Source organism: Nyctereutes procyonoides, unplaced genomic scaffold (genome assembly GCF_905146905.1).
Source record: "Nyctereutes procyonoides isolate TBG_1078 unplaced genomic scaffold, NYPRO_anot_genome, whole genome shotgun sequence".
In the NCBI taxonomy this organism is placed as follows: domain Eukaryota; kingdom Metazoa; phylum Chordata; class Mammalia; order Carnivora; family Canidae; genus Nyctereutes; species Nyctereutes procyonoides.
The window spans coordinates 116,331-125,294 of NW_026575099.1; the positions used below are offsets into that span (position 1 = coordinate 116,331).

The 8,964-nt window shown below is 41.0% G+C and overlaps 1 pseudogene; it reads left to right on the forward strand.

Annotated features, from left to right (window-relative positions):
- The first annotated feature begins 363 nt into the window (after nucleotides 1-363).
- Nucleotides 364-1,472, forward strand: LOC129514760 (eukaryotic translation initiation factor 3 subunit H-like; annotated as a pseudogene).
- Nucleotides 1,473-8,964: the final 7,492 nt, after the last annotated feature.

An 8,964-nucleotide genomic window follows, 5' to 3' on the forward strand; every position in this document is an offset into this window, starting at 1 on the left:
TTCATTCTCTTTTGTTGTCGTGTCTTTGTTTGGTTTTGGTATCAGGATAATGTAATGCTGGTCTCATTGAACGAATGCATTTATATTGGTGCACTCGACAACTGCAGGATACATGGGCTTTTAAGTGCTATTTATATTTATCAAAACTGACTACACGTTGACCATAATGCACATCTTAGCAAATTTTGAGACTATGAAATAATAAGGAGTAGTGTCTCTGACTACCATGCCATTAGGTTTTAAGTTAATAACCAGTGATAGCTAGAAAATCACCCATGTGCTTTTTATTAAGAAATATCCTTCCTTAGAGGATATTTAACTCAGAGCTCAAAGAAGAAAGTGTTAATGAAATTTTAGGAAAAGATGGCATCCCGCAAGGAAGGCACCGGCTCTGCCGCCCCTTCTTCCAGCTCCACCACCGGCCAGGCGGGGAAAGGCAAAGGCAAAGGCGGGTCCGGAGATTCTGCCGTGAAGCAAGGGCAGATAGATGGCTTGGTGGTATTAAAAATAATCAAACATTATCAAGAAAAGGGACAAGGAACCGAAGTGGTTCAAGAAGTGCTTTTGGGCTTGGTTGTAGAAGATTGACTTGAAATTACCAACTGCTTCCCTTTCCCCCACCATACAGAAGATGATGCTGATTTTGATGAAGTCCAGTATCAGGTGGAAATGATGCGTAGCCTTTGCCATGTCAACATCGATCACCTCCACGTGAGCTGGTACCAGTCCACATACTATGGTTTGTTCGTCACCTGAGCACTCCTGGATTCTCAGTTCAGTTACCAGCATGCCATTGAAGAATCTGTCGTTCTCATTTACAATCCCATAAAAGCTGCCCAAGGGTCTCTCTCGCTGAAAGCATACAGACTGACTCCTGAACTAATGGAAGTTTGTGAAGAGAAGGATTTTTCTCCTGAAGCATTGAAAAAGGGAAATATACCCTTTGAGCACATGTTTGAAGAAGTGCCAATTGTAATTAAAAATTCACATCTGATCAACGTCCTAATGTGGGAGCTTGAGAAGAAGTCAGCTGTAGCAGATAAACATGAATTGCTCAGTCTTGCTACCAGCAATCATTTGGGGAAGAATCTACAGTTGCTGATGGACAGAGTGGATGAAATGAGCCAAGATATAGTTAAATATAACACATACATGAGGAACACGAGTAAACAACAGCAGCAGAAACATCAGTATCAGCAGCCTCGCCGGCAGGAGAATATGCAGCACCAGAGTCAAAGAGAAGCCCCACTGCCTGAGGAGGATCTGTCCAAACTTTTCAAACCATCCCAGCCTCCTGCCAGGATGGATTCTCTACTCATTGCAGGCCAGATTAACACTTACTGCCAGAACATCAAGGAGTTCACTGCCCAAAACTTAGGCAAACTCTTCATGGCCCAGGCTCTTCAGGAATACAACAACTGAGAAAAGGAAGTTTCCAGAAAAGGAGTTAACATGGACTCTTGAGATCACATTGGGGCGACCCTTGGAAGAAATACATTTGCGTATTGAAAAGTCTTTCTAGCTAACAATAAGATAAAAATAAAACAAAAAAAATTTAAATACATATATTTTAACTGCGTATTATGAAAATTTGTAGGATACTGCTTTAATGTATATACTCCAAAAAGAAAGGCATAAAAAAATAAATATAACCTGCATGTCTATTTCAGTAATTTAATAGAATGGCAGACTAAACTCAAAGAAAGCAGGTGAAATGAAATAAGGATAAGAGCATTAATAATACATTAAAGATAAAACAAAATAGCCAAGGTTGGTTCTTCAGAAGGACAGCACAATTGACCATCACCTTTGTGGGCCTGAAGGTAAAAGAGAGAAGTTATCTAAAAAACAATGTCTGGAACAAATGAAGGGACATAGCTACGGACAATAAGGATATTACAAGATCATTAGTCAAAATCATGAGCAGCTGTATGTAAATAAATCTGAAGGTTTAGATACAATGTACAAACTTCAAGAAAACACAAATGACACAAAAACAACAAACCATCCTCTGAATGCTTCTAAATACTAAATACGTGGAATCTGAAGGAAACAGCAACAAACAATTTCCATATTCTGATGACCCCACCAATTAAATCTACAAAACTTTTAGGAAGAAATAATGGCAATCTTGCATACCAGCCAGAAAATAGGAAAAAAAGAGGAATCACCTCTCATTTCATTCTATGAGGCCTAAACATTATAAGAACATTATAAGAAATGAAATGCACACGCCAATCCTTCACAAAAGCATAGAAGGAAAAAATCACGAATAAAACACTAACAAAACAAATCCCGTTATATGTTTTAAAAGGCTAATATATCAGAAGAAAGTCAAGACAGTTCTACAAATGGAGTGGTTGAGCACTTGAAAAATAGATGTATTTCACAGAATTAATATATTAAGAAAAATTCATTACATTCCCTGTAGATGCAGAAGAAAATATGTCATGAATTTGAGTTTTAAAAACTAAACACCCAACAATGTGGAGAAAGCGAACCCTTGTGCACTGTTGGTGGGAATGTAAACTGGTACAGGAACTGTGGAAAATAGTATGGAAGTTCCTCAAAAAGTTAAAAATAGAACTGCCTTAGGATCTAGCAGTTCCGATTCTGAGTTTATATCTGAAGAAAATAAAAGCACTATCTCTAAGAGATATCTGCACCCCGGTGTTTATTCCAGCATTATGCACAATAGCCAAAACTTGAAAACAACCTAGGTGTCTATCAACAGATGAATGGATAAAAAAGGTTTTATAGTGGGGTATTATTCAGTCATAAACACGAGGAAAATCCTGCCACCTGTGACAACATGGAAGGCCTTTGAGGGCATTCTGCTAAGTGAAATAAGTCAAACAGGCAAAGACAAATACTGTATGATCTCACTTATATGTGGAATCTAAAACAACGCCATCATAGAAACAGACAGTAGAAGGTGCTTGCCAAGGGCTAGGGGGTGGGGGATGTGGGGAGATGTTGGTCAAGGGAGGCAGATGATATTAAGATGAAAAAGTTCTGGAGTACTGATGTTCAGCATGGTGATTATAGTTAACAATAGTGTTACATGTATTTGAAAGTCGCTAAAAAACAATATCTTAAATATTCTCACCAAACTATTATAATTATGTACTGTGAAGGGGTTATTAACTGACTTTATTGTAGTGATCATTTCACATATATGTGAGTGTGTGTGTATCCAATCATCATGCTGTTTAAATTTACACAATGTTATATGCCAAATATATATACCAATAATGTTGGAAATATTTTAAAAAGTAAAAATACATTTATGATAAAACCTCTAAGCAAACTAGCAATAAAAGAGAACTCTCTTAAACCAATCAGGAAAAAAAAAAAACAACAGAAAAAAACCCAAACCAATCAGAATATTTTGAAAAGCCTACAAAAACAGGAGCAGCTGGGTGGCTCAGTCAGTTTAGCTTCTGACTCTTCGTTTTGGCTCAGGTCATGATCTCACAGGTTGTGAGATCAAGCCTGGCCTTGGGCTCCCTGTTCAGAGGGAAGTCTGCCTGAAGATTCTCTCCCTCTGTCCCTCCCCCCACTCATAAGTGCTCTCTCTCTCTCTCTCTCTCTAATAAATAAATATTTTTAAAAAAAAACTTGAAAATATAAAAGCCTACCAAAACCATTGCACTTAATCATGAAATATTGAAAGTCATCCCTCTGAGACCATGAAGAAGACCAGGTTATCCCTTGTCAGCACAAACAATACCATAAGGAAAGAAAAAGTAATAAAAAATGATCCAGGCAGTACAGCCCTAAATGCATACACATGTGAATCAAAGGACATGCATATGAATGTTGTCCACAGTAATATTTTTAATACTCCAGGACTGGGAACTACTGAAATGTCCATCAGAAACAGATTGTACAAAAAATCGTGGTATATTTACACACGTTGAAATATTATTCAGCAATGAATATCCAGGAACTCAGTTAACAAACTACAAAAGAATGAAGAGTAGTAAGTGAAAAATATAATGCTGCCAAAAGAAAGCTAGATTACAAGAACATGTACTATAATGATTGTATTTATCACTTGCAATGAAGTTCACAAATAGGCAAAATTCAAATGTTAAAAGTCAAAATACTGGTTAGACTTGCTGAGGTGGCACATAGCAATGACTAGGTAGAGGCATAAGGCTGATTTTTGGTTGCTGGCAATGCCAGATCTCTTGACCTGGATTGTAGCTACTCAGATATTTGTGATATAATAATTTACTGAGTGGTACATTTATGACTCATGCAATTCCGTTTTGGTGTTGTATTCCACTGAAAAGTTAGAGAAACATATTCTAATAAGGAGAGTCCCAGGAGTGTACATAAAGAATCGATTCTTTGGTGATTTGTATATTCTCTGACCACCATGCCATTAAACTGTAAATTAATAACCCAAATCATTAGAAAAAGCCCTCATATGTTTGTAAAGAAAGAAATATCTTCCTGAATACCCAGCGCTCTAAGAAGAAACCACGTTGAAATTTGAAACTATTTTGAACTGACTAGTATGAAAACTCGAGAGTCTTGTGCCTGCTATAATTATTGAATCTCTCCTCCTGTGATGGTTCGATTTCTCAGGGAAGGATCTCCTGCATCTATGGGAAAAGGCAAGATGCCAGCAGTTTGTACAAGTTGGGAATGAAGCTAGGAATTAAACTGTTATGTAGCTTTTTTACTTAAATCCCTATATTGGGTTTGGATGCCTGCCTTCACCTGAGGCTGAGATCTCAAAGTCCGTTAATCATCCTTTTATCCCCTTCAGAGAGTAAGTGTTTCCTCAAGCTCCCAAGGGTTTGGGGAAAGCAATTTTCCCCGCCAGAGGTTGCCGAGAGCGGTTCTGGGTGTCTATCTGTGTCTTAACTATACTTTAGAGCCATCATGTAATTTACAACCCCTACCATTTCCCCTAAAGTGCAGGGGAACATGCCACTGCCAATCTCACAAACTACTGAAGGTCTGGTGAGGAGGATTAAAGACCATTGCTTTGGACTTTTCGTCACTGGTGGGTTAGGATTAAATGCTCTTGAGTCAGTTAAGTCAGACATCACTCATCTGTCTGCTTTCCACCTTCTCATACTTTATAATTATTGTCTCCTCACCCATCCTGTTTGTCCTTGTGGGGTTAGGTGTCTAACGAAAGGGATATAGCCAGGAGTACCGAAGGAAGAATCAACGGAAGAACAAAGAATGAGAAGGAGAATGGATGAAGGACATGAACAGAGGTGCCTGGAGGCACTTGGAAACAGGAGCAAGCGTCCACTGACACGATGAAACAGCTCCTCACCCTGTTTCGGTGCATGTGTTAGATCCCAAGGAGTGGGCATGCAGTTGGACTTCATGTTCACACCTTGGGTAGTAGAGGGCAGGATCGCTAGGTCCTGTCATGAGAGTTCCATCCCGCTGCAAACGATGGAAGAGGATAGTTGTCCTCAACATTAAGGGGAAGACAGTTACCTAAAGAGGCGATAAGAAAACACTGGAGGGCAGAACGCCAAATACCAGTGACATTCCCTCCACTGAACCCACCATGGAAATTAATTCCCCTATTGTTCATAGTCATAGCTCCTTGTCATTTAATTACATATCACTTATCATAATTTGCAATGTAACAATGATGCCTTTGTGATTCATTTTATGATGCACTGCCCTACCAGGCTGAAAGCTCAATATGCGTGGCCATATTAGCCGATCATAATTGGATGAATTAATTCTTAGTCACTCCATAAGCAGCTGGGTAGGGGCAGGGGAGAGTGGGTGTGAGGAAGAACAGAGAGAAGGAGGAGGGAAAGAGAGGACAGAACAAAGGGGGACCAAAATGAAAAACTAAGGAGGGAGAGACTGAGATGAGGGATAGAGGAAGATGCAATGAGGAGAAACCGAAAAACAATGCAGGGAGGAGTGAGAAAAGGAAGAGGGTAATGAATCCTGTGGGCCTGCAGTATGCTGCAGAGAAATGTGTGTTTCCTTGTGTGTGTGTGTGTGTGTGTGTGTGTGTGTGTGTGTGTGCACCTGCGTGTTTTCTGTGTAATAATAATTACAGGGCTGGGCTCAACCTACCTGTAGAAATTGTGAATTCTTTCAAATATGAGTGCGTTGCTCAAATCTCTTCCCCTGAGGGCCTTTATGTCAGGACCACCTCTGCTTTTCTCCCACAGTCCAATGCATCACTCAGCTTCAGTTCCCATGGTAACCAAGCTATCTGTTTCCTGTCATGTCTAGGGACTAAGAATGAGACAAAGAGAAAGGCAGAGAAATGTGTCTTCCACTGAGGTACACAAGCTCCTATTCAGGGATTTAAAAGCACAGTCTAAAAAAATTAAAATAAAAAAAAACAATAAAAGCACAGTCTATTTAGTTCCATCTTGCCCTGTGCCCATGCCTGGTGGAGGAGGACAGAAATCGTAGAGAGGTCCAATATGAACCCAGAATTTCTACCTCTCCATAATGTACCCACATGGTTGGAAGACCTGGACTCCCTTGCCCCTTAGCCACCTTCTCACCAATAATTTGTTGTACCCCCAAACCATGCCCATGAAACCCAGGATTCCTGCCCCATAACCTGCTCCTCCTCGTCCTACCCTGTAGCCTCTATCACATTATGGGTGGTGGGGGTTCCAGTAGCCCCATTTTCTGACATGAGCCTCAGTTCTGGCCAGATTTCAAAAGTACTGCTTCCAGAAAAGATCTTTGATCCACAGTAGTGGAGTCACTCAGGACAGACAACATCCTCCTCTCCTCTTTAGCCTGGGAGACCTCTACCCAGACCATGAGACCAGTTATTAAAACTCCTACTTCCTGCTCCAATTCCCCTGTTCCACTAAGGGCCTTGGAGAGACTCAGAGGAGGGAGGTCTCTGCCAGGCTCCCAATTTTAGAATACAGCAAAAGTACTGAAGCGCCCCTTCCCTCTCCCCTTATCCAGTGTAGCCAACTTCTTCCTTTGCATTTTCTCCCCATTTCTGAGGCTGGGCAAGCATGGTGCCAGGCAGGACATGAGGCTTCCCGGCGCACCAATTCGTGAGGAGAGACAGCACCAAATGTGAGGGCATGTCCCATCTGCCCCTCCCTTCTCTTCCAGTTTTGTAGATATCTCTGGAAGTTCATTTGTCCAGCCTCACTCTCTTTTCCTGGGTCGCAGCTGGGCACCATTTCCCATGTATTGGAATCCCTTCCCTGTACTGGAAGTCCAAAAAATCTGAGGAATCTCATCCCCACTCCTATTGAATAACCCACACTGGACAGAACCCAAAGCCTTGCCCATTCTCCTGATCTCAGGATCTCTTTGAGTCACCCAAGTTATGTTTGTAAGAGGAGTTTGCTTCAAGCCCACTGCCAGTATCCACCTGCCAGCCACTTCTCTATGTGTCAAAACCCTCTCAGGGGATCACAGATTGGATTGGATGCTGGTCTCCGTCTGGATGTCCAGGAGGAGATTCCCTTGGAGTAGGACCAAAGTGGAACAGTAATGCAATGCTTTGCCTGATGCCCTTCTCCTGAAATCCCCCCAAACACCACTCTAGACTTTATGAGAGCAGTAGATCTTACTGTCAGGTAAAAGGTAAGTAGAGGAACTAGAGGCAATTATAATATGGAACAAAACTACTGGGAAATGATGGCTAAATATCAATGTTCTTAGAGCCCATAGAAAATCACCCATCACCTTCTTCCCCACAAAAAAGTTATGCCTTCTGGGGATATTCCACTCTGGTTTGATTCCTGTTCCTAGCTTTTCTTCTGTCTTGAGGACTGCCCTTTTCTTCCCCCACCCCCTGCCCTCAAGGAAGAGAAAGTCCCCTCCATTCTCTCCTTCATTGTAGGGATTTGGCCTTTTCTTAACAATGGGATCTTTCCACATCTCCAACCCCCAACTCTGAACATACAAACACACCAAGGCACTCACACGCATGCCCTAGATCTAGCAGTGGCACACAGTAATCCCTAACCAATACACTTCTCAACATTTAAATTTGTCAGTCTACATTAACCTCCAGTACTCAGTCTGGATCTCATGGACTTCAAACCTCATTCCCTCATCCGCTGGCCATTACTGGTTTGCTAATATTCTCATTCTCAATTTGGCCATACATACAAGGATGTAAGTATCAGCATGTCTTTAAGTAAGAGTATGAAGCCTGAGGCAGGTAGGTCATAATTATAACAAGGCTAGATCTCCAGTTGATCTAATCCTTATTCTGACCCTTTAAAAGATCTAACTCCTGCAGATAATCACTGTTTCTCTTGCATCCTCATGTTCTTTTGCTCTAGTGGTTATTCCCATCAGCATACAATCATGCTCCATTCTACTCCATTTTAAACAAATACCTTCCTTGATTACACTTCCCTACCAATTATTGGTCCACATACCTGCTACCCTTTATAGCAAAGCCTTTATCATAAGTTGTCTAATTGGGCTGTCTCCACTTCTCCCCTCTCCCTCCAACAAGTCTAGCATCCCCCTCTGCCCTCTAAACTTCTTTTTTCGTGATCTTCAACAACCAGCATGATGTGACATCACAGTAGCATTGCTGTGCTTCTGTTTAACTTCTTAGTAACATTAAACATGCTGCCTGCTTCCTCTTCCTTGATATCTCTTGAATTTCATGAAACCACTCTCTTCTGGTTTTCTTCCTTCCTGCGTGGATCCTATCCTTTGACTTAGTTAAGGGCTCCTCTTCCTCTAAACATCTATACAGGTTGACACGCTCTAGGCTGGTGCTCTGTATCCTCCTTTCTTCCTTTTGTACATTTTCTAAGTTACTTTTAATCAACTTATATGCCTTAAATATATACAGCTATTCATATGTCAATCACATCTCACTAATGTGGCTTAAAAATAAAATAGAACATATTTCTTTTCCCCTTATGACCGCAAACACACACCTGCCAACCTCTGTATGAATCAGGGTGTGATTATGATAGAAAAAGGCTCAAGTTTGTTCAATCG